At 53.0% G+C, this 24,857-nt stretch overlaps 1 long non-coding RNA gene across 1 annotated transcript; it reads left to right on the top strand.

Annotated features, from left to right (window-relative positions):
* Positions 1–64: 64 nt before the first annotated feature.
* Positions 65–1,517, top strand: LOC148182656 (uncharacterized). The gene is made up of 3 exons (XR_015774387.1): positions 65–212; positions 569–640; positions 1,080–1,517. It is a non-coding gene; the product is annotated as an uncharacterized LOC148182656 (long non-coding RNA).
* The last annotated feature ends 23,340 nt before the right edge of the window (positions 1,518–24,857 follow it).

Consider the following 24,857-nt stretch of genomic DNA (forward strand, 5'->3'; position numbering starts at 1 on the left):
CGGGCCGGGGCACAAAGGCGGCGGCGGCCGCTGGCCCTGGGAGCCGGCGCGGAGCGGAGGGAGGGCGGCAGGAGCCCGGTAACGATCGTAACGGAAGGGCCGCCGGGGGAAAGGGGCACCGCGGCCTCCTGCAGCAGCCCCGCGGCCAGGGCCCGGCTCCAAACCGCGGTCCCGGCGCGGAGCAGGAAAACAGCAGCGGGAAGAACGAGATGGTACTCGGCTCTTGCCTCGGAGCTACGCGCAGAGCGGGGGATGATCCACCCGCTCCCTTCGGGGTGCAGCGGGGCTGCCAGACTGGGGGAAACTCAAAATATCGGCAGGATGCAATGCTTGGCTGTCCCAGGAGCAAAGTTTGGGGTGCAGAACGAGAAGTGAGATGCAGAAAGCCAAGGCCTCTGCTTTCAGCCGCTGAAGCAGGTGCTGGGGCTCCTGGAGCTGTTGGGTTGTTGGAGGGTTCATATAGTGAAACACAAAGTTTTAGTACTCTAATTCATCCCTGTTTTGTTGGCAAGTGGGTTTTCCCTGAGGACACACTGCCAACCCTGTGCTATCATCCCTGTGCTTCCAGAGCAGAACCGAGCTGTGGGATGCTTCCTATCAGGACACCCGTTTCAACCTGCTCATTCCTAAAACACACAGAGTGAGTCACAGCTCTGTCTATAAATCTGCACAAGCATTTCCATTCCCCGTCTCTGGCAAACAAACCCCTGGTGCCTCAACCCAACGTGTTGCCTGTTTTCACTTTGTCAGTGCGTTTTGTTTTCCCGTGGGGCTGGAACACCTGTGATGATGCAGAGGAAATCAGCATCCTTTGGCTGGGTGTCATCAAAATCACAGGGGAAATGCTCAGGCTGGGTGATGACAAGTGGGGGACAGCACCTAAGGAGGCTGGAAATGGGGTGACTGAGAGTGTTGCACTCTTTTAGTGGCAACGCATCACAAGATATGGGGGTGACATAAGGCAAGGAACAGATTTTCACCTGCTTTTATCCCAGAGCTTCTTGTTTTGGGGAGCACATGTATTTCTTTGCCCTTTCGTCATCTCCAACTTCACATTTTAATTCTTTTTCTCCCCCCAGGAATCCTTTGCTACCAAACCAGGTTTGACCCTGGGAATGTGGGGCAGGACCATGTTGCAAATCACCAGACACAGTTACAAAGTCTTATTAATTTATTTCTTGCTGTTACAACAGATAATACAGAGCCGATAAGACATTTGCCTGTGTGTTCTTGTCCCTGGGATATGTAACATGCTTTTATGTTCTGATCTGGCTCGCTTGAACGAGACTGCTGAAAACAGCACAGCCAGCAGCTGTGTGCAGGAGGAAACAATGGACTTGCTTTTCCTTCACTGCAGAATTGCAGCCTGGAGGTGAGGAAACTTTGCTTCGCTCACCATATTCCTCCCTAGCGCTGCGGCAGAGGAAATAAAAGGCTCTTGTGTTCCTGTATCCTCCCGGGCCAAGCCAATTTACATGTGAATGCACTTTTAAAATAAAATTAAAGTCAAAGCTGTGGCCAGAAGCCTGATAAATGTTTTTGTGCACATGCAGTTGCTTGGGAGAGGGGAGGCTGCTGCTGCTGCTGGAGAGCTCTGCTGTCCCCAGCTGAGGTGGCATTTGTGGCTCTGTGTGCCACTTTTACTTGAAAGAAGAGCAGAGCCTCTCCCCGAGGTGCCATTAGGGGTGATTTGTCTTCCTGATCCCTGATCTTGGGTGGAAATGAGAGCAGTGGTCCCCCTCCCCGCTGGATGGATGACGAAGTCACGAGCACTAATTGGACCCCTCGTTAGAATGGCTGGAATGGCAAGGGAACATTTCCAAAATGAAACATCTCCCCCGACCTCCAGATCTGCTCCTCCTGTTTGCAGGGATAGGTGCTCATTACAGGAGTCTCTGGATACCTCAGAGCCTGAAATCACAGCTCAGGTGATGGCTTTTATTATTTTTTATTTTTTTTTCCCAGCGAGAGAAAGGACAAGACTAAAACCGAATTAGCAGGAATAAAAGGACTCACCGGGCAGATTTTATTGTTGGGTAACCTGTGGCTTTGTGGCCAATTAAAATTCCTACATGGAGCTATGTTAAAACACCAGCCATGTCTGCTGTGCTGCTGGTTTTTGGGAAAATGGGTCACAAGTGATGCAGGCTGAGGGCACATCCATGCCTAGGGAAGTCGATAACCTCGGGTTCCACAAACCCTCTCCTCTGCTGGGGGTAGTTTTGCATTCCCCAAGCACCTCTTGGGGTTTTGGGGCAAAACTCGTTTACAACAGCACAATCCTGCTGTGATCATTGAGTTTTTTTGGGGAAAAAGCAGCGGAGGAAGGAGGTGGACAGAGCCAAATCTGATTTTCCCTCACCCTCAGTGTTTAGGGTCCTTTTTTCACATGCTGCACTGAACTTCAGGACACCCAGTGCTGGCCCTGCTCCAACATCTCCCTGCCCTGTTCAGCTCCTTCAGTCTGATCTCAGATGATTTATTAGATGGAGAACAACTGGATCATGTAGTAACATGGCAAATTGAAGACTTTAGTTGTTATTTAATAAATGCCAAGGAGACTCATGAGGCCTTGAAGTTATAATAGAAAGATCTAATTTAGGAAAAAAAAAAAAAAAAAAGGGAAGAGAAATGCCTGTGAAAGCTGCCAGGAAACAGTGCTAGGTATTAAACATTTCTGTTTACCCTCTGAATGGAACAGAGATGGTCTGAGCTTCCTTTTAACAGGGCTGGATGCTGCCCAGGGAAGCAGCACCTGAGGCAAGAGGAGGTTCAAGGGCAGTTTTTGGTGGAGCTCAGTGCTGGAAGCTGTGCTTTGTCTCACCTTGGAAGACATTGTATTTGTAAATCACCTTTGGTTGACAGATTTTTTTTTGAGGAAAGAAACCATCTGACTCCATGAAGCAAATTAAAGTGTAATTATAGCACAGAGGCAGGTTACAGAGTGCATTTAACATTTTTGAGTCAATCCTGGTGGGCTTCCCATCACTGACTCTTATACAAAGTGCAGCTGAAGGTCTCTGTGGGGCACAGCTCATTGCTTTGGAAGATGTCCCTTTTCTTGTTAATTCCACGTGTATCTGGCATAAGAAGACAAAGTGAAAAACACAATTTAGTGCCAAGAGTTTAAACTGTAACCCTGACCTTTCTTTGCTACCATGTGGCAGAGACCTCTAAAATACCAAAGGAAATGACAGCCTCTCTCTCATATTCTGTACCTGGAACCTTTTAATGGTTTTTGTATGACTCATTCCTATCTAGGTTGAATGATAAATATTTCATGTTTACAATCCTGGACATGGGCCGTGTGGGCTTTTAAGAGTTTTCTTTACACAAATCTCTCCTTTCTGCCCATCTCCGCGGGCTTTACTCGGAGGCAGTGCTGTCAGTATTCCCACAAGGACGCTTCCAGCTGGCTCCTGTGCTTGTCACAATTCTGCTTGTGCCCATTAGGTGTCAGACTCTTATCGGCTCAGTCTCCAGTTCCTGGGATTTCGGGGAGAACACGAGAATATGAGAAGCCAGAGCTGGGTGGCTTTTCTGGGATGCTCTCTCACCTGTGGGTCCTACCCAGAAAGGGCAAACTGGTCCTGTGGTGCTCAAACCACCAAACGGAGACTCTGTGCTGGTTTTGTCCCAGGTTATACCAGCTGGGATTCCTCCAGAGCCACTGCTCATCCCTGGGCTGCAGAATGAGCATCCACAGGCAGCTTCTCCTGCCCCAAACCTGCCAGGTTTTGCAGCACATTTGTGTTTTAGGCCACCTCTCATTGCGTTCCTGAGGTCAGCTCTTCCTTCTGCAGCAGCTCCTCACACTGCTGTCATCTCTGTGGGGTCACTGAGGTGTTGTCAGAGTGGTGACCAACCTCTTCCCACCTGTCCATTCCTTTTGGGATGAGCACTTGGAACCGAGCGTTGATGTTGGGTGCCAAGCCCTGCCAGCACCACGAGTGCTCGGATATTTCCTGCACCTCAGGGCTTGGGAGCACGGCCAAACACGTGGGGATTCATTCAGGGACAGAAAGTCAGGCTTTTTTTCTACTTTTTAATGAACCATGTGCAGTTTCCCACAGCAACACTTTGATTCCAGCCACGAGCCAGGATATAAACACGGGCATTTGGTGTCATGAGCCAAGGTGGCCGGTGATGAAAAGGGGTCTGTGAGCCTTAAAATGGCCTATTTAAAGGGCAGGATCAAAGATGTACCTTGGGATAGATACCTGCCCTGCTACATGAAGAAAAGCCAGAGTGAAACAGAGATGCTGCACTCACTTTATATTTCAAAAGAAAACTGCTTTGACTTTGTGCTGCAGTTGCTGAGAGCTTTAATGGGGCAGGGGGAGGGAAAGAAAACACAACATGCTCCAGCTGCCCTCATTACTGCTTCTCTGACTCTGCTGAGGAATCCCAGCACAGCCATGGACTTGTCCACCTGCAATTACCAGGTCCTGCATTTACAGAAGTGCTTTTCCTGACTTGCAGCTCGCCCAGGAGCATCCCTGCAGCCCCCTCTGAGGCAGAGGCTGCCGGATTCCTTCTGTGGAGCAACTCCTGATTCCCAGCAGAGCCATCCTGAGCGCTGTCCCGGCCTCCATTAGCTCTAAACCGATGTTTTTAACAGGCAGCTTCAGCTTTTCAGATCACCTTCAAGGAGTGCTCTATTTTTAGCATCCACGGACTCTTGGCTGCAAACAAGTGAAACCTCTCTGCAGTGAATTCACAACAGGGCAGCTGGCAGGGGTTCAAAGTCTCTGTCCAAAGTGCAGCACAATGGAAATGTGAGATCCCCGTGGAGCAGGCTGAGCCCACGGAGCCACCACGGGATGCTGCCTGTCCAGTCCCACCAGGGCCAGGGTGCACAGCCTCCTCCAGCAGCACCTGCAGCTGCCAAGTGCTCTTTGCACCAGTGGCTTTGATCAAGGGTTTGCAAATAGCTCCTGTGTTTGGTTCAGTGCTTAAAATGCTTCCTTAAATAAGTTTTAGATCAAGCCAGACATCACCCCTGTTTTCAGTTTTCATCAGGCTGAAAAAACACGCTGAGCTGGGGGTTTGTGCAATGCTTTGGCTTGGGTTCTTCTCCAGCGAAGCAGCACAGAGTGAATTGCTCTCAGCAGAGCAGCCAAAGCCTCCCCACTGCTCTGCAGGGTGAAGGAACCTCCCAGGAGCAGTTCCAGGCTGGCTGGAGCAGTGCTTGGAGAACAGGCTGATAGTTATTTGAGGTACTTCTTTTCCCCCAGCCTTCATTCTGTTCTCCCAGTGGGCCAAAGGCACCTTCCAGCGCCCCAGCCCAGAGATGAGGAGGGCAGGAGCACCCCAATTTCATTCTGCTCACACTCCACGTGTCCTCCTGCTGCTCAGGAGGCTTTTAGGGCCATGCCACATGGCCAGTGATGGGACTGAGTGCAGTGTCAGAATCACCCTCCCATCCTGCAGAGCTGTCAGTGATGGAGAAACGTTGACTGGGCAATTGCCTTGAGTACAACAGATCCATAACAGCTTTGGAGACAGAGCAGGACATCAAATCCTGTCCTAGGAAGCATTAAGGAAAATGTGGTGTGCTTTCTCCTGGATGGGGCTTGTGCTGGTGGCATTGATGGTTTCCTCATCCTGATCTTGAATCCCCTGGCAGTGGTCTGGGCTCCTTGGAGAATGACCCAAACCCTCTGCGATCCTTCCAGCACACCTTGGTCCACTGAGATGCTGAGAGAACAATGTGGGGCTACAAACCTTCACCGAAAACGTGGCTCAACAACACACAAATTCTTGTCACTGCCCAAGTGGTCGGGAGGAATCAGAGGGGGAAGAAAGCCCATTCCCATTACCTGAGGTGATTTCCATTTTGCTCTCTCCTTGCTGCATCCCACACTACACAGGGCGAGGGCTGGGTCTGACCCTTAGCCAGGCTCCCCTGCTTGGCTGGAGCTCAGGAAAGCCACGGGCAGGGAAGGGAAGGTGCGGAGGCAGCACCTCGGGCTGTGTGTGCCTGCGTGGGACGGGAAAGCCGGAGCAGCTTGAGCCGTACGTGCTGGGAGGAAGGAACCGGCTGCGAGGAGCTGGTGGGAGGAGGAGGAGGAGAAAACTGGGTGTCAGCAAACGAGGCAGATTGAGAGCTGAGACATATTAGTGGTTGTGTTTGGGATATGATCAACGCTCCCTTGTGACTCGCACAGCCGGCAGGGGCCTGAGTGGTGCAAATAGAAAATCTGAAATCAGTGGGAATGGAGCTCCTACATCCCCTTGTGCTGCAGGAGGCTGCAGGGGAGGGTGAGGCGCTCACACGCCTTGCAAACCCAGGCACGGGCTCATCCAGCTGCCACAGGGAAGGAGGTGGGCGAGCTGGTGGGTGGCACAGGGCAGCCCCTGCTCCGGGGAGCTGGGCCATCCGTGACTGGTGGGTGTTGTCAGCACAGCCAACCCCATGGAGTGCAGCCTCCTTTTCCTTTGGATACATGTGGGTATGGCCCTGAGGGTTTGGTCCCCAAAATCTCTGTCTGGAGACATCCCCAGCACAAGGGATCAGGTGCTTGCCACTTGTTTGGGTGCTGGGCAGTGGCTTGGCCTCAGCACTGTGGGGAAGGGGGAACACAGGGTGGGAAGAGGGGGGGCTTTTCCTCACCCCCTCGAATCTCTGTTGTGATAATTCGTGAGTGTCACTGGCACATCTGTTCAGAGGGAGAGCAGTAATACAGGTCCAGCTGAGCGACAAAATTGTTTTCAGGGCTGTTGATTCCCAGCTCGGGGGTGTGTGGTTAGCCTGATTGCAGGCTGGGGATTTTTAATTTATTTTTTCTCTTCTCCTTTGCCCTGTTCCTTGCAGCCAGCAGAGATCAGTAGCATGTAAAGCAGGCAGACGCAGGATCTGTGAATCCTATCCCCCTGTTCCCATTCTCTGGGATAGACGGGCCATTTGGACTCACTCATGAGACCCTGAAAGCACTCACACAGCGCCTCCGTGAAGGATTTTGCGCTCACTCATGACCAGGCTGCCCTTTTCCTGTAGCCCCTGTGCTGCTGGCTGCGGGCTGAGCTCGGGGCCCGTTTCTCCTCTAGATGGTGCAGCTGCCTTTGGGCAGCAGCGAGGCACCGCCGTGCAGCCAGACCCCGACCCTGCGGCAGAACCGGGGGTGCCGCCAGCCCTGGGCTCTCCCCGTGGCTCCTTCCCAGCGTGGGATGGGACAAAGCCGAGGGACACAGCCCGCAAAATGTCACCTGCCCTGCGCCAGCTACCTGTGGAGCAGCATCGCCGTGCCAGGCCTGGGCACCGCTGCACTGAGGGGATGAGAAATCCGTCTCCTGCTATTCCTGGCCTCTCTGTCCTTGGCAGAGCTGGCAGTGCCCGCGGGAGGTGCCGGCAGAGCGCAGCGGAAGGCGGAGGAGAGGGGACAGATCCCGGGGGTGCCCCCGTGCCTTGCGGCAATCCGGCTGCTTCCTTTCACGCCGGGCCGGCCGGAGGAGCCGAAATGCCACCGTCGCCTTCTGCTGGATCCCCCGCCCGCCTGCCGTGCCCTGATTCATCCCCAGCACGGGAGGATGCGGCTGCCAAAGCCGCGGGGCTGGGCAGGCTCGGCTACAGTCGGAACCTCGGCTCCCACCTGCGGTTCAGCCTCTCCCCATGGCAGCCAGGAGGGCACGCACTGGGATGAGCTTCTCCTCCGGGATCTGTTCCCTGTCGAAGCCAGGGACATTTCTGCCTTAGGGATTGCGTCAGGACAGAGAGAACTCGGCTGGGTTTGGCAGCCCCCTGAGCCAGGAGGACATCACCGAGCCCAGGCAGGTTGGATTTGGGATCCTGCAGGCAGGGGAATCCTAGGCAGCTCTGCCTGCAATACTCCCAACTTGTTTAGCCTAAACCCAAATAAATACGAGCCTAATGATTTGACTGAAACAATAGCAGACATTCCAGCATAAAGCAAGCTTTCCTCCTGTTAAGCTTTGCTGGCAAGCTTTAGAGCCTGTATTTTAAATAAATGTTATGGGTGCATTTAAAAACACACCATATGTTCTCCCGCAGATCTTTCTGGGAGCTGCCCTAGCGTGCCTCTGACTGGATCCCCTCCTCCCGGTGCCAGGCTGGGTTTTGCCGTGTGCTGCCCATGGAAGCAGGACCAGATCCCTGTTCCCTGTGCCCCGACTCTTCCCCACGAAGAATCCACACGAGGAGCTCTCCACGCCCCACAACACGAGTTTCTGGAAGTCTCGAAGCTGCGAGCTTCGAGTCGCGAAAGAAACTCTTATTTTTGTGGCGGAGCTGATTAATTTGCTGATGACCTGCCCTGCACCCCTGCCACGATTCCCAACACTCTCCCAGCTGCAGCATCGGGCTGTTTTTCGCCAAGAAGCCCCAAGCCCGACGGCAGCAGGCTCCGGGATGGCTCAGTTCCCCAGAACCGCTGTAGGTGGCACTCCGGCCCCGCCGCCCGCCCGGCTGCGCTGTGCTGGCACCGAGTCAGGGGATGAGCTCGAACTTTACAGCAGATTTTCCCTTCTGACAGATTACTGCTTCATTTGTAACAGAAGAACTTCTCATTAAGTACATTTTTGACATTTTGTTGAAGTGGGGGGAGGAAAAAAAATAAAATCCTCGTGTAGCCGAGCGTGCCGGAGCGTGAGCGTGGCTTCGCAGGTTTGGGAGCTGGAGTTGAGTTATTTTCTCTTTTGCTTTGGTTCCAAAGTCCCTTTTCACAACTGTTCACTCCTGAGCACGGTTGCTGCGGCTGGGAGATGGGCACATCCCAAAGAAAACCCGGCTGAGAAGCCAGGAGGGCTCGGAGGTGGTGGCTCCCTGTTCCGGCAGCGCTCGGATTTCAGTGCTAATCCAAGAAGGTTTGATCCGAGTGTGTTTTTGAGGCAGATCCAAATCTAAGGGTTCTTCTCATTGCTCTGGGCACTGTGGGGTGCCTGGGCATGCCAGGCTTTGGCTGTGCTCAGGGCTGAGCCTCTCAAGGCGTGAAGTCAGTCCTGGTTCTGTCTGGGACCTGTGGCTGCATACTGGGGACCTGGGGACACCCCCAGGGGGACCCAGCTTGCCTTGGGTAAAGCTCTGCTCCCACCAGGTTCCCTTTGCCCTAAAGGACAGAACAACGACTAATTTTAGTGCTAATTATGCAAATCAGCCTTGATGAAAACTCAGGAGTGAGGTTATTATCACTCTCCTTTTTTTTTTCCCATGGTGTGGAATAGCCCTTTTGGAAAATCCTTCTTCTTGCAGAGCCACAAATTCTTTTTTCCTCTTGGGTTTCTTTCAAGTGGAGAAAATGCTGAGCGAGGCTGTTGCCATAAGCTCCCAGGACATTTTCATTGATCCAAATCAAAGAGCAAGCATCAAAAAGCACCGTGTGACGTTCTGGAGGTATTTTAATTATGAAAAGTGTTGCAAGCAGCTTAAAGAAAGCAAGTGCCTCACGACAGAAAAAGCATTTCACTTCTTTTTCCTCAGAAAACCTTTTTTCTCATTATCCAAGTACTGAAACCGTTCACTCCTCAGGGGCAAAGACCACACTGGCCTTTCCCAGCTCACACTGAGCACAACAGGGTCAACAAAATTGTCTTGGAGTGCCCTGAGATTTTTCTCTTCTGCACTAATTGCCACTCCAGCCCTGACTCTTCCCACTCCCTGTGCAAACACAGGTATAAACTGCCTTGCTGCTGCTGCTTTGCCACTCCAGTGATGTCCAGTGCTCCTGCAAAGATCCCTGCTCCCATTCCAGTGTTTTCTTCAAGAAACACTTTTGAACCAGCTTTGAAAAGCATTTGGAAACCTGATTTTCCTTGTGTCAACAGCTCTGGGTTCAGATGCCCTGTTCCTCTCACTGCTCCCCCTCTGCTTGCATTCAAAAATGGGATAAACCTTTGGTTGTTGCTGGTTAAGGCCCTTCCCTCTCTCCCTGGGGACATGGCCTGGGAGGTGACACGGGCTGGAGGTGCAGCCCCAAGTGGCAGCAGGCTCGGGGCTGGGATCCTCTCCAGGTGATCTCCCTGGCACTGCCTGGCTGTGGCTCCCGTGCCTCAGAGGTTGGCTCTGGCCAGAGATCAGACCTTTGTCCCCTGGGAGTGACACTCTCCTGTCTGAGAAAATCAGATTACACTGTTTTCAATCCCTGGTGGCTCCAAGTGCTGCCACTCCTTGTTTTAGAGAAGGACCTTGCAGACAGAGACAATGCTATTGGTGCTTTTCCCCGGGACATGGAAAAGCTAAATGGCTAAAACACCCATCAGGAGCTGCTCTAGCACCTGGTCACCCCCAGCACCATCACTGCAGACATGCTGGGGGGACAAAAAGGACCTGTTTGCCCCTCAAGGAGAGACTTGGGAGACTCAAGTGTGGCTGTTCCACGCCGAGAGAGGCTGAGTGGGCCCAGGGAAGGGTGTCAGGGTTTCTCTGGCGAGGGAGGGACGTGCTCAGCTCCCGGCAGATGGTACTCCCGTCTCCCTGCACTTGATGGGATGGTGGGAGAAGTTATTATGAAAGACTGCTGTGACATTCACAGCACAGATCTGCCAACTGGTGTCTCGGGGAGATGGAGGGAGCGCCTTGCCGTGCTGCATAAATTGGTGCAGAGATATATCTGGTGCTGTGCTTCATAGCAGGGTGGGAAGGAGCTTTCTGCTGGCAGGGGAATGGGGTGTCCAGCCAGAGCCCTGCTCAGGGCTGGCTCTGAGACCCTACAGAGGCACTTGGTGTTCCTGTGGGTGCCTTTTTGCCATGGGGATGTTTGTAATTTCTAAAAACATGGACATTGTGTGACAGTGTCTCAGAGTAATGCAGTTCTCCCCTCCCAGTGTCCCCCCCAGTTTTCAGATGCCCTGTCCCAGTTGTGGCTGAAGGTCCTGTGGAGCCACTGGGACTCTCCATCCTGTGAGCCCATCCTGGAGGAGCAAGGGCTGCCTGTCCCTCACCGCCTGCCCTGCAAGCTGGGTCAGAAGGGAGCTGTGCTCTTGCTTTCTCTGTGTCCTGGAGTTGTCATTTCTGCTCTTTGGACAGAAAGGAAAACAACACTCAGACAGTCCCAGCCCCAGCTCAGATTTAGGTGGGCTTTATTTCCAGGGTCAGTTTTCCTCCGCAGCTCGGACAGCAGAGCAGAAGCCTCACCATGATCCTCTTTGGTTTCTGCTATTTGTTCACTATTTCATTAGGTCCCTCTGCATCTTGATGGGGGCTTTAAATTTCCATGGCAACTGCATCCAGGACACCTCTCCAGTCAGGAACCCACACTGTGGGGTGCTGGGGGGCCCCAAGCAGCCAAATCCCCCATCCTACAAATAAAAGTGGGCACCAGCAAGTCATGCCCTGGGGGGAACCTTTCCTGCTGGCACAGGGGGAGCAGGAGGATCCATCCCTGAGCTGCCTGTGCCTCGGTGGGCTCGGTGGGGCAGGGGTGTTCCCAGCTGGGTGGGTGCCTTCTCTGTGGTGTCTCGGCAGCTGGGAAGCATCAGCCTGGGAGGAGGAACTCAGGCTGTTCACACAAACAGCCAACAAAAACGAACGCCCACCAGGACGAGTTTCATACCTACAAATTATCTCTGCCGTGGAGCTGCAATTAAACAAACCCTGCCACCAGCACAGCACAGGAGCAGCAGGGAAACCTGAGCAGCTCCCAGCCCTCGGTGCCTCCTGTCCCTGTCCTTGTCCCTGGGTGGCTCCCCGGTGCTCAAACTCTTCATTCCTCCTCCAGGAGGGTGCTGCTGGCCCCTCCAAGCACAGCAAGGGGGGCTGTGCATGATTTGGGCTGGTGTGGGGGTGTGTTTAATTCTCCAGGGGGTTTTCTGGGGGTGACTGGGAAGGAATTCCTCCTGCAGGTTGTAATTCCCTAAATCTACAGACATAAAGTTGGATGTGAAAGGGCTTAATCCTGTCCTCACTTGAGGAAGGAGACAGAGAAGAAACAACTTGAGAGAAGAAACAACTCAGCACCTGGGGCTGGGACTGATTTTCAACCCATTTTCCTATTCCAGCAGGAAAATCCTGATTTCTGGCCATTCACTGAGATCTCCTGAGTGATGGCACCCACTCTCCCAGGGTACCCAAAATAGCTCCAAAAGCCCAAAGGAGGAGATGGGCATGTGGCTCCCAGTGCAGCAGTGAGGGCCAGGGGAGCTCAGGGGATCCTGGGATTCTGTGGGGTGGGATGTGAGCCTGGCTCCCTTGGGCTGCCCAGAACTCCTCAAACCTCCCTTTGCCTTTTGATGAATCCTTTTATCCCTCCTCAAACAACTGCAGTGTCTGGAGGGCCCCAGACACCCTAAATCAGCTCAGTTTGATGCTGGGACAGAGGAAAACTCTCCCAGGGGCATTGCAGGGAAAGGGGGATTTGGGTCCAAACTCATTGTAGGCTTTTAGGAGGGAATAATTAGCTCCCTGTTTTTCACCAGGAGCTTCTCCTCCTCCCTGTCCTCTTGTGCCAGGACAATGTGTCATCACCAGAAGATGCAGCATCATTTCCAGAACATGAAAAAATAAAGTAGCTGCTACTCATCAGTGGGCTCTGTGCTAATTGCCCATGCTCTTTAAAGTGGGAGCGTGGCCGGGGCTGTTCCCACTTCCAGCTTGTGGGATAAAAGATCTCTGTGCAATCCTATAATAACCTCTTTCATCTGACACCCTCTAAGTGCTTTTGGACATAAATTAATTAGGCATCACAACACCCTGTTGGGTTCAAGCTCACCCAAGGGTTTTCATTGTGTGTTCAAACAATTCATCCCATCTTTGTGGCGCTGGTTTTCGGCTGCCCAAGGGTCACGTTGAGCTGGGGGCTGAGCAATTATTTCTGCCACGTGTTACCTGCTCCTGCCAAGGCTGGGCTGCCCTCTGGGTTAATCATGGAATTGTGGAAGGGGTTGGGTTGGAAAGGTCCTTAAAACCCATCCAGTGCCATGGGCAAGGACACATTCCTCTATCCCAGGCTGCTCCAAGCCCTGTCCAGCCTGACTTTGGACACTGCCAGGGATGGAACAGCCACAGCTGCTCTGGGCCCCCTGTGCCAGGGCCTCACCTCCCTCCCAGGGAAGGATTTCTCCCCAAGATCCCATCCAAAGATAAGGCTCGAGGGGCTGGGCAGGCCCGTGCAGGATCTGGGCTGTGCAGGGATTTGCTGTGCCTGTGAGAGGAGAGGGGGAGCAGGAGCTGTGGACATTGTGATGCTGGGGGTGTGGAGTGGCACATCAGCGGCTCCAGAGTCATAATTATATCTCTTTAATGAGCACCCACACCATTATCAGGGGTTCCTCTGGGCCTAAGAGGTGATCCAAGCTCTTTTAATTACTCCTGACTCCTAATTTTTGTGTCTGTGCTCATCCTTGCAGTTCCCCTTCCTCCCTCGCCATAAAGGACTCATTCCCAGGAAACATTTCCTCTTCCTCTCTGCTCCTTGGGCAAGTTTCTTCCTTCTTTTTTCCCCCAGATCTCACAGAAAGAGACAGGCCAGGTAGAATCTGCCCACCTGCAGTGTCAAAACCAGGATGTTGGGTCGGGAGGGTTGAGCTTTCCAGAGGAAAGCCAGGCAGGTGGTTGGGATGGAGAGCCCATCTCCCGCAGGGGCTGGAGCCGAGAGGGATCCAAGGAGCCACCAGGAGCATCAGGAGCAGATTCCCTGCGGGCACTGCCTGTGCTCACCCCCCGGCCAGCACTGGGGACACTCACACCTCAGCCTGGAGCTTCCTGCAGCTCCCCAATGCGGGAATTTCCTTGGGATGGCCCTGGACGCTGCTCGGCATCCCTTGAAGGGGAGCGGTGAGAGCCACCCCAAATCTCCTTTTCCCCATCCCCTCCTCCGAGCAGGGACAGGCAGGTTTGCCTCACCAGCGCCTCAGAGCGGCTTTAATTCCATTTTTGGATTTTCCTGGCCAGGGAGGGGGCACTGCCGGAGACATGAAAGCCCGGAGGCGCTTCAGAGGGAAGGAGGAGGAGGAGGAGAGGAGGAGGAGGAGGAGGAGGAGGATGCTGCGTGCTGGGAGAGGCAGCCCCGGCTCTTAGCGCTGCCCCGGCCGCCTTTGAAAGCGGCCAGAGAAGGCGATTGATGTCCAGCCGAGATCGGGGTGAGACCTCTCCTGCCCGGGGAGCCGCCTCTCGGGAAGCCCTGCCTCAGGAAAAGGCTTTAAACTCCTTCGCGAGGGGGGTCCTGGGGAGGGGGAAAAGCATTTGGGGGCCTGGGGCTCTGTGTGCGCCCAAACTTGTGCTTGTGCAGGTCCCTGCAGGGCGCTGAGAGAATTTGGTTGTGTCCTTGCAGGGTGATGCCACCCTAAAGAAAAGGACCGAGCCAGCCCCAGGGGCAGAGGGGTGTTTGGGGAAACTGAGGCACAGAGCTGCTCTGAGCCTTGCAAAGCGCTTAAGCTCGGCTTAAAGTTGAGCTGGAGTTTGGGCTTCCACACCTGGCCCATCCCCCCCCCGTGTTTTCCGCAGGTTTTTGGGGTTTTTTTCCCCCTTTGACTGAAGCAAAAAAGAGTTTTTAAAAGTGGGACTCGGGCCTTGAAGTGACACATAATTGAAGGTGGTAATTAAAGGCACAGCCGAGTGCTGAGTGAAAAAAGGGAAAAAGAAAGGAAAAGTGCCGGTTGCAATTTTACAATTTAATTAGGTTGGCTTGCTCTCGTAGTGGGGAGGTGGCAGGCAGACCCTGGAGGCACACGGGACTTTCTGATGTTTCTGGGATCCAGCTTTCCCAAGGATAACTGCACATCTCTGCTGCACATTAAAAGGCAGAGATTAGCAAAAGGCCTATTTTAATATCATTTTCCCACCCCCCCCAAGAACGGGGGAGCTTCTTGAAGCAGAAACTTTCAATAATTAAAAAAGCAAAAAAAAAAAGGGGAAAAAAAATTAATAAGTGTTGATATGGAAAGTGTATGAAAATAGATCTCTGCTGACTTCCCCGCTCTGAGATATCATTGACTGGCAATATTTTCAATTTCTCTAATAGGAGAGATCCTCTCTCTGGCTTTGACAGCACTGGGGGGTGGAAAACATGGATTTGAGGGCAGGATTGTGTGTCCCAAAAGCCACCTGGGCAGTGGGTTGAGGTTGGGGGGGTCAGTGCAGGACTTTGGGGTGGCAGCTTGGCCCAGCCTGGGGAGAGCAGAACCCTTGGCAGAGCTGTGCTTTGGCATGGGAGTGTTCTCACTTGTATAAATTATATAAATCATCCCCCTGCACGAGGGAGTGTGCACATAAATATGTAGATTTAGGCTCCAGCCCTCATGACTTATTCACCAGCAGCATCATATTGTTTCTAACTTTGGAGCAGTTCCTGGAAACTGTTCGTTCTTCAAATTAAAAAAAGATCTATGAGCACTGCTGGTGTGTTCTGGCAGCGCTGCTGTGGCTGGGGATGGGCTGGGCAGCAGCAGGAGCCTCCCACGAGCCTGGATTCATCCAGGGGCTCACACCCATCCCAGGAAGGGAAGGGGAAACTCTCTGGATGTGGAGTGGGAGTGACAGTCCTGCCCTGGCTGTGTTCTCCTGCCCCAAACTCCCAGCTTGCAAAGGAACGAGGGGAAACCTTCACTTCTGCAGCAGCCTCTGTTTTCCTCCACTTGAAGCACCCTTGGGGTGCCCCTGGAGCTTTTTCCACATCCCCCTGCCTGATGCCTGGGCTGCTGCAGGGTCCCAGTGATGCCTCAGACTCAAAGAGTGGGTTTGGATTGGGAAGGAGCTCCTGGCTGTGGGGGTAGGGAGGGCCTGGCACAGGCTGCCCAATCCCTGGAAGTGTCCAAGGCCAGGTTGGACGGGCTTGGAGCATCCTGGACCAGTGGAAGGAGTCGTGCCCATGGCAGGGGGTGGAATGAGATGAATTTTAAGGTCCCTGCTGACCCAAATCATGATTCCATGATTCCATGCAGCTCCCGCCTCTCTGGCCTCCCTCCCAGCCTCTCACTGCTAAACTCAGCTCAGATTTTTCTACATTTTCCTGATTTTGGGACACCGAGGGACAGCAGGAGCAGTGTCCACCCGGGAAGGATGGATGGGAATGCTCCTGGCTGCTCCTGCTGCTCGGGACCATTGCCCAGGAAAGCAGCAGCCCCCAGGAGCTTTAACAGCAGCAGTTGTGGCACATCCCAGAATATCCTGCTTAACAGACTCCGACAAGTCAGTATTGTCCTAAATGGTTCTGAACAAGGAGCAGGGAGGTAGTAACAATGCAGACATGCCATTTTCCAAGGAATTATGCCTGGCTGGGATTTATCGGAGAGCTCAAATTGCTGTTAATAAAACACAGTTTTGCTGGCGCAAGGGAAATTGGTTTTTGCAGAGGCTGGAGGGATCCAAGTAGAATACTCCTGGTGTCATCTCCAGTGCAGCAGGAAAATGAGCTTCCTGCTTTTGGCAAGACCAAAAGAGGCTGGATCATTCTCCCTCTTAGAAAGGAGATCCTGAAAGGGCTTCCCCTCCTGGACTGTTGCTTGTTCCCTCAATTCCTTCATGCTCCCTTTTGCTGGCCCTTAAAGCTGTGCTCTCTCTTTTCAATGTATTTTAAATTTCTTTCCATTCCTAAAAGCTCCCTGAGAAGTTCCCTTGTCCACAGCCCCTTCCAAGTCTGCCTGGTTTCCCCCCAGATTTCTTTCCTCACACCTCTGTGCTGCTTTCCTGAGCTGGGAGAGCCCAGCCCCGTGTTTCAAAGCACAAATAAACAAAAATAAACTCCCCATCCTGTAATTCCTCCACTGTTCTGTTCTTCCCCTCGCCTTGTGTATTCACGGCAGCTTGGGAAGAATGCCGCAATTTAATTTGGGAATCATTCCGCTCGGAGAAAGCGCAGAGGAGGAGAGTGGGGATGTGTGGCATCGATAAATCACGGCGTGCTGGGAATTCACAGCTCTGCACGTGGCTGTGGCAGGATGGGTGTGGATGGGATGGATCCCTCAGCCCCATCCCGTCTGCAGCAGGAGCCTCGCACAGAGATGGATTGGGGCGATTTTTTTCTTTGATTTTTGGGGGATTTGTGTTTATTTGGTTTGTTTGTTTAAGGGGAAAACATCTGCTGGTGTGTTCCTGGCAAATCTGGGATGTGAATTATTGGGAGCAGAGCACTGGAGTGCTGGAATCCACTCCTCACCTTGCCAGGTCCCTGCTCTCGTATCTCCCAATCCTGGAGGACAGCCCACACCCGAGGAGCTGCGTGGAGCTTTGGGAATCCACATCCCTGGAGGCTCCAGGCTGTTTCCAACCCTTCTGTGGGACTTTCTGCTGCCCTCAGGTCCAGCTGTGATCCCGGGAAGCCCAAGGCACTGAGCTTTCCTGGGATTTCCTGCTTCCCTCAAAGGATGGAGCCATCCCAGGGGAGGGACAGGGTGGGCTCAGGCAGGGGATGGGGACCCCAGGACCCTCCCGAGGGTGTCGAGCAGCAATGGGCTTGTTGTGCCTGGGGGACTGCTGGAAGAGTTTCAAGCAGAAGAAAAAGCCCCATTTTCCCTCCCCTGCTGACGATGAAACAGGAGATGGAGCCTCTCCTCCCCGGAGAGCCCGGCCCTCCCCGCTGCCGCTGGAATAACAATGACTGCGAGAGATAATTAGTCGAGTTTCTCCAATCCTGGCAATTAATTGAACCCCTCCAGCCCCGATAATTAACTTGAGCCCCTCCAACCCCGATAATTAACTGAGTTCCTCCAACCCCAACAATCAGCCCAACCCTGATCAATAACTGAGCCCCTCCAAGCCTGGTGCTCAGCCTGGTTCCTCCAACCCTGCTCAGGCTGTGCTGCCCCATCCTCACCCGAGGAGGATCCTGCAGAGGGTACCAAGGAGCCACTGGCCTGTCCCCATAGCTCTGCCCATCCTCCAGGCCTGAGCTCCTTCCCCATGGCTCCCAAAATCATCCCAGGCCAGGAGATTTATTGAAGTCCTGAGAGGATTGCAGGGAATTTTTATCCCTGATTATTCATGTCTAACAAGAACTGGCAGCTTTTTTATTTTCTGCTCTCCCAGGCTTTTCCAGAGGCTTTTACCCCCTCACCCTGCAAGGGTTTTCAGCAGGTTGCTTAAGTTTTATTGCTTTGATCCCATAATGTGCCGTTATGCAATGAGACAAGCTCTTCCCGTCACTTCCCCGGCTCCAGCCAGGCCTTTTGCTGTAATAGGCACAGCACTGCCTTGAAATATTAACGAGTTTTACCTTAATTACCTTTCAAGCTTCTCAGAGCTCTCTTCATTTCCCTTCTCACTCTCTTTTTAATATCAGCCACGAGCAGAGGCAGATGCTGGGTGAGGCTGGGATTTTTTTTCCTCCCTTCTCTCCTCATCCTGTGCTTTGGATGCTGCAGGGTGAAGGAGGGACCTCGGGGGTGTGGGCAGCTCCATGGGCACTGTGCACTGTGGGCACTTTTTATCTCATGGCCCGACATTTCCCCTTGGAATTTTGGTTTCTAGAAGGAAGAGAGCGCCTGACGCTTTTCCTGTGTTTTGGATAAATGGGATGTCCCATGTGGCACCCAGAATCAGCCTCTCCATCCTCCCTGGCAGAGGAGACTTCTCCCCTGTCCCCACTGTGGCACTGGGAGAGGCAGCAGCTTCCTGCAGCACCTCCCCAGCTGTGCCCACGCTGTCACTGCTGCTGGTGACACTTCAATTCCTGCAAACATTTATTAGATAAGTGCACTGGGGCAGCAGCAGAGCGCTGGCATCTCCGAGGCACTGCTGGAGCTAATTGCCTGATTCATCCCAATTCCTCATCCAGAGGAGCCCTGGCCCTGCTGGGGACAGAGGGGGAAGGACAAGGGTGTGGGGATTGATCTTATTAAACACCTCAGCCCTGCAAACCCCTCTCCTTTTAAAGCCAGGCGGGGTCACTGCATCGTTCCTCGTTTGTTATTAAACCTTTTTGGTTTAGTAACACACATCCAGCCATGGAATTCTGCACAGAGCACGGGAAAGTAGGGCAAGGGAGACACTAATAGCTCCCAACAAGGAGGCTGATTCATGGCTCTTTGCTGCAAAAGCCCCGTTTAGCTCCCCAAAGCCTAATTTTGTGTTTGCTGTCATGTTCCATCAGCCCCACGGGAGGGGGCTGGGTGCTGGGCACGGTGGGATGCAGGCACCTGGTGGGATGCAGGGACCAGTGGGATGTGGCACCCAGTGGGATGCTCTGCCCCTCTCCCGGCCTGTCCCCACAGCTGATGTGTTCTATCAGGTTTTTTACCGTGTTTTAGCAGAGTTTTCCCAGCCAGCAGTGGGATCAGGGCTGGCAGGAGGGATCAGGGCAGCGCTTCCAGGCGCTGCTGTGGGCTCAGGGCTGGGGAAAGCAGCAGCTCAGGAGTGTTGGTGTCACCCTGGTGGCTTTGCTGGCAATGACAACACGAGCCTTGGCTGATTCCCCAGGGGTTGTCACCCCCAGAGCTGCTCCTGCAGGCTGGGATTGTGTTATTAACGGCACGGAGAGCTGAGAACCCCAAGCAGGCTCTTTTTGAGTTTTATTTCTTCTCCCACACAAGCTGATCATCTCCTCTGCTCAGACCTCAGCTGCTCTGATGAGCTGGCTCATTTGGTGGGAGAGAAAGGGGGGAAGAAGGGAAGGAGGGGGTGATCCCGCAGGGAATTTGATGCTGGCAACTCCCAGCCCCATCTCCCAAATTCCCTCCAACTCCCCAGGCCTTGCCCTTTGCACCTTTCTTGTTTTCCTGGGTATTTTTCTCAGCAGCAAAGTGGCAGGTGGAATTCCTTGTGTCCCGTCAGTGCAATGGGCTGCCACATCCTCACAAAAGAAGGGGTAAATCCTGCTCTGAGGAGTCGCTTCCTGAGCTTTTCCTGCCACCACTTTTCTTTTACACTGAATTTTTGGAGCGTTTTGGGCTTGTGAAAGTGTCCTCAGACCCCTCCTTTGCAGCTGCAGGAAGCTCTAGTGGCCCCCAGCTCTGCTCTTCCAAAGAAGGGGGTAGCAGCAATCCCTGTTGGATTTTTCCTGGATCTCTCCTGGTTTGGAGCACCTTTTCCACCAGCAAATTTTGCTGTGGATGGATGGGCAGCCTCTGAGAGCACGCTGGATGTGTGGTTCATTAATTACTCCTCTTATAGGGCTATTACAGCCAAGAAATTGCATTATTAAAAAGAAATCTTTGCAGATGCTTCAAATGCGATGACCTATTCAATAGCTGACACTGGGTCATAATTAAAAGTAAAAAGTAGGGGCCAGAAGAGGACAAAAAATGGCAGATTCTCTGAATATGGTTAATGGAAACATTATTAACTTTAGGAAATTGCATAGGAGAAATCACTGGCTCCTGGCCCAGTTTAAATATGCAGCAGGCTCCTGACATGTGCCTATGGTGATTAATAGCATGAACAGAAAAAAAATATTAAATTAAATCCATTGAAGTGCCTTTAATGGCTTTGTCTGGCTCCTTTGTTCCCTTCATTCCAGCAGGCAGGGTCAGCCTCAGGATATTCCTGATGTGCCAAGCACCACTGGCACCCAACAAGTTTTCCAGCCAAATCCAGAACCCAGAGGAAAATTGGTGCTGCCCTTGGTGGATTTGCAGATCCTCCACGTGGACACAAACCTCTCCCAGGTCCCTTTTGCACCCCAAAACAGCCTTTGGGAGATGCTTTCACTCTGTTTTTCTCAGCTCCAACTTTAAGCTTTGCTTTGCGGTTTTTTTTTGCATTTTTCCATTTGTTCCTCACGGATGTCGCTGTGGATCAATCTGGCGTTGGGCCTATTTGCCACCTAATATTTCTCAATAATTTATTATCAGCAGTTTAATCCTCCTGGGAGCTCCCTCCACGTTAAAGCCTCTTGTTCAGTCAGGTCATGTCGCAGACTGGAAGCACTTCCAGCCCTTTGATTTGTTTGTGTTTCATGTTTTTGTTGGGAGAGCAGTAAAAGACATGAATTTTTGCCCCCTCTTGGAATGAATTTATCATCTCTCTTGTTTCCTTTATTCTCTCCAATTGAGCCAACACTTTCTGGTGGCTCTCATCTCTCTCTCCGTGGGCCCTGTTCCATATGGATGCTGTGGTATGCAGTGGGAAGGGAGTGCAGAGCAGGAATCAGCAGCCAGAGCATCCTCACCCCCTGCACGTGCTGCTCCCCCTTATCCCTGAGGTATTCCATGGGGGAGCAGCAGCTGGATGAACCTCCTGCTCCAATCGAGCTGACTGACATCCCTCATTCCAACCAAACCCCAAATCTGGGTTCAAAGAGTTTGAAAAGTGCCAAGCAGCTCAAAAGCTGGAGCAAGCAAGGATTTGGGTGGGCTTGGAGAAGAGATTTATTTTCTGAGTATTGCAGATCTCCAAATTAGCAGGTCCCCAAATTTCAGCCTAAGAAGGGAAATGTCTCAGCCCCTCTGCTCCATCTGGACCAGCAACAGCAGCAGGGCCAGGCTCTGTGCTGCTTTTCAGGGCAGAAACCAGCTCATCCTGCACCCTTGACCTCTCCATCCCATTTCTCCTCCCAAAAGCTGGGTGGATTTAGGGCAGCTCACCCCTGGCACTGCTGCCAAGAGTTTTGGCAAGGCTGATTAAAACCATTCATGGAGAATGATATTAATTGAATGGAAAATAATATTAATTAAGACTTTTGCCCTCTCCCAGGGAGGAATCAGGCTGGATGTGCTGCTCTGCCTTGTTCCTCAGAGCAGTTTTCAATCCCAAAACCAGCCCCTCAAAAGGGAATTGTCACTGCTGGTGGCACCAGAGCCCAGCTCAGTGTCCCAGGTGCCAGCTGGGCTGGGACAGTCTCTGGAAGCTCTGGGAGTGCAGAATTTTTGGCATCCCCCAAATCTCAGGAGAGGTTTTCCAGGCACAAAATAAATCCTTGCAGGAAAAGCCAAAACCTTGTCCCTTGCACCTACTCTGGAAAGAACCCTTACAGCTCCAGGAAGGGATTTCTCTGCCCAGGGACTGAAGAAAAAGGGATCATTAACAGGTAAATCCTGGTGAATTCCAGGCAGGAACTCCTCTTTCTCCAGGAAGGAATTCCTTTACTCAGGGACTGAAGAAAAAGGGATCATTAACAGGTAAATCCTGGTGAATTCCAGGCAGGAACTCCTCATTCTCCAGGAAGGAATTCCTTTACTCAGGGACTGAAGAAAAAGGGATCATTAACAGGTAAATCCTGGTGAATTCCAGGCTCATGGATGAACCACAGGCACAGCCAGGGCTGGTGGCACTGGCAGGGGACACGGTGCCACCCCAGGTTTGTCACATGCTGTGTCCCACTGCTGGATAGAGGAGGGAGAGACTCCACAGCATCCAGAAAACTCGGGAAAAACTTTGGAGCAGCAGCAGAGCTCTGCACCCACCCCGTCTTTGCACCCCAGAGAGGAGCAGCAGCTTTAGGCAGAAACAGGGACAGAGAGCTGGAGATTTCCATATGAAATATTGAAATTTTTGCTCACTGGAGTGGAAGGCAGAGCCGATGTGGCTCCTGAATAAATCATCGGAGCCGACACACGTGCTCGCCCGCAATGACGTCTGCGAGGGGAGAGAGTGGGACTGGGGAAGAGGAAAAATAAAGTGGAACAAAACAAAATATAGGGCACTTTCTCCCCCCTAAGAGCTTAATTAGCTCGTCTCAACCTCCCGTAGCATGGCAGCTGAAATCTGCTCCCTTTTTTGTCAGCCCATCCACCGTGCCCTCCTCCTGCTCCACCGAACTGCAGCGTGCCTTGGAAAAGGCAGAACTCTGTTAAAATTTCATGGTCTCTGTGGATCCAGTGGCCTGTCAGGAGAAATGCTGGAGTCTGGGGAGTGCAGAGCCTGCCCTGAACTGGAGGAATGCTGGGAGAGACGACATGCAGAGAACCCCACGCCTTCAAAGCTTGACTCAAGAAACGCTCTAAAAACCTCATTGGGGCCTTTTAGAACTTACAAAATCTGATTGAAAGAGATGGGGAGAGACTTTTTGCACAGGCAGGTGATGCCAGGGCAAGTGGGGAAGCAGATCTGTGTACTGGAGGATGATGTAAAGCTTGAGGAGTCCAAGGGAAGCTGTGCCCTTGTTAGGAATCAAATGTTTCCCAGGGCGTTAATTCTTGTCTAATTAAGAGCTCCCGAGATCCACAGAGGGCTGGTTTCAGCTGGTTCTCAGCCCTCCCTGGAAATCATGTTTTCCAACATCCCTAGCATCATCCTCAGAAAGTGTCTCTGGAGTTAAATCCTCCAGACAGACGGAGGTTTTTAAAAAATGCATCGTGAGTGCATCATCGGATGAGCAGGAAAGTAGGACAGGCACAGGGAGTGCCAGCGCTCCCTTCCTGCTGTCCTCGGGCACCTGGGGCTGTTGGGACATCCTGGACCCCCTGAGCATCCTGTGCCATCCATGTCCTCCTCAAATCCAGCTCTGGGGAGTGATTCTTTCTCCCAAACCATTCTATGATTCTTGGGATCTTCTCATTTGCTGCCTAGGACGAGTGGCAGGGGCTTTGCGTGTTAAAGGCATGAGAAAGGGCTGCAGGAGCGCTCAGTGCTGGCAGTGAGTTTCCCTGGCATTCCCAGGATTGAGAAATATCCATCCAAATCCCAAGGGAAACCCGTGTTTTCATCTGCCTCATCTTTTTGCCTGCGTTCCTCTCTCTAATGAATCCCGTGCTGGGATGTCCCTGTCGCTCCCTGCTCTGCCACAGGACACGGCTCCTGAGGCATCCCAGGATTTATTCCTGCCATTCCCTGCGCAGGGCTCCTCTGATCGCCGGGATTAAGAGGCTCCGGATGGAGTGTTGTGACAGGAAGCAATTACATGCAAATAAGAAGCTGCGCAAGAGTGAGTAAACATTAGGGGTTGCATTTTTCCTGTTGAACCTCCGTGATTTAAAAGCCATTAAAGGCTCAGCCAGCGCGCTCTGGCAGCGGTTTCCCGGTGCTCCGGCAGCTCTCACATCCTTCCCTTCCCACGGTTTGGGCAGCATCGGGAGCTTCCAGGGCTCGGGGCTGAGTTGTGATGCAGGGGACAGCACGGTGCCCCAAATCCTCGGGTTTGGACAAGCTGGGCACCCTTGGGCAGGTCCAGCCCGTGCTTTCCCCGTCAGCCTCATTCCTGCATCCTCCCGGGCTCATCCCGAGCATCCTGCTGCTGTTTGCTGCTCCCAGGCCTTGGGACAACAGCAACCGGCATTTCTCCATCACCTCTGCCCGGCCCAGCTCCGCTTCTGCCGAGAGCACGGAGCTCGCTGGGCGCTTCCAGAAACGAGGGAAATCTCTGCTGCTGGGATCTGCTGGGATCCGCTGGGATCTCTGCTGGGATCTGCTGGGATCCCTGCTGGGATCTGCTGGGATCTCTGCTGGGATCTGCTGGGATCTGCTGGGATCTGCTGGGATCTGCTGGGATCTGCTGGGATCTCTGCTGGGATCTCTGCTGGGATCTCTGCTGGGATCTGCTGGGATCTGCTGGGATCTGCTGGGATCTGCTGGGATCTCTGCTGGGATCTGCTGGGATCTCTGCTGGGATCTGCTGGGATCTGCTGGGATCTGCTGGGATCCCTGCTGGGATCTGCTGGGATCTCTGCTGGGATCTGCTGGGATCTCTGCTGGGATCTGCTGGGATCTGCTGGGATCCCTGCTGGGATCCGCTGGGATCTCTGCTGGGATCTGCTGGGATCTGCTGGGATCTCTGCTGGGATCTGCTGGGATCTCTGCTGGGATCTGCTGGGATCTCTGCTGGGATCTGCTGGGATCTGCTGGGATCTCTGCTGGGATCTGCTGGGATCTCTGCTGGGATCTCTGCTGGGAAAGCAGCAGCAGCAGTGGCTGTGAGGGGCAGGATGGAGGTGTGAGCGTTGCTGTGTTTGGTGTTTCCTGGGAACTGGAGGCTCTGCTCCCACCTGTGAGGACTCTGGAGCCCCTGAGCGGCTTCTTTGGGGTTTCACTGCTCTGGTTGAGTGCTGACAGCTTTGGGAAGGATCAGACAAGAGTCTGATTTATTCTGTGGCTGCCT

Source organism: Pseudopodoces humilis, chromosome 22, assembly GCF_049639895.1.
Source record: "Pseudopodoces humilis isolate 2021_Gansu_Grassland_sample_001 chromosome 22, ASM4963989v1, whole genome shotgun sequence".
Lineage (NCBI taxonomy): Eukaryota > Metazoa > Chordata > Aves > Passeriformes > Paridae > Pseudopodoces > Pseudopodoces humilis.